This window comes from Morone saxatilis, unplaced genomic scaffold (assembly GCF_004916995.1).
Source record: "Morone saxatilis isolate NCDOM2014 unplaced genomic scaffold, NCSU_SB_2.0 Contig17, whole genome shotgun sequence".
Lineage (NCBI taxonomy): Eukaryota > Metazoa > Chordata > Actinopteri > Moronidae > Morone > Morone saxatilis.
The window spans coordinates 20,851,404-20,851,749 of NW_023339729.1; the positions used below are offsets into that span (position 1 = coordinate 20,851,404).

Sequence of the window (346 nt, forward strand, 5' to 3'; positions counted from 1 at the left end):
AGAAAAGAAAAGAAAAAAAGAAACTGTTTTACTGCTGGCTTACAGAGTATACACTGGAATTCGCCCGTATAAACCTACAAAGGTTTGTGTTTTCCTCTGTCGATCTGGGAGCAGCGGACAGCTCCGTGCGCCCAGATGCTGCTGAGGCGGACTGGAGCTCTTCTGCTCTGATTGGCTGCCTGCACTGACAGCTCTGCACATGATTGCAGGAAGAGAAGCCCGACCCCCTTTTCACTCTTGCTAAAGGAACCATTCATAAACTACACAAGTCCAGCTCACAGCTGAGTGTGGACGAAAAGTGAGCGGGGGCACGGAGGAGAGAATAACAGCGAGAGGAGATGCACGG

General features: G+C 50.6%; 1 protein-coding gene across 1 annotated transcript in view; it reads right to left on the reverse strand.

The window, feature by feature from the left end:
- The window catches only part of lrba (LPS responsive beige-like anchor protein), a gene marked incomplete at its 5' end in the record, with an annotated part of 190,396 nt that overhangs the window by 78,570 nt on the left and 111,480 nt on the right, over positions 1-346 (reverse strand).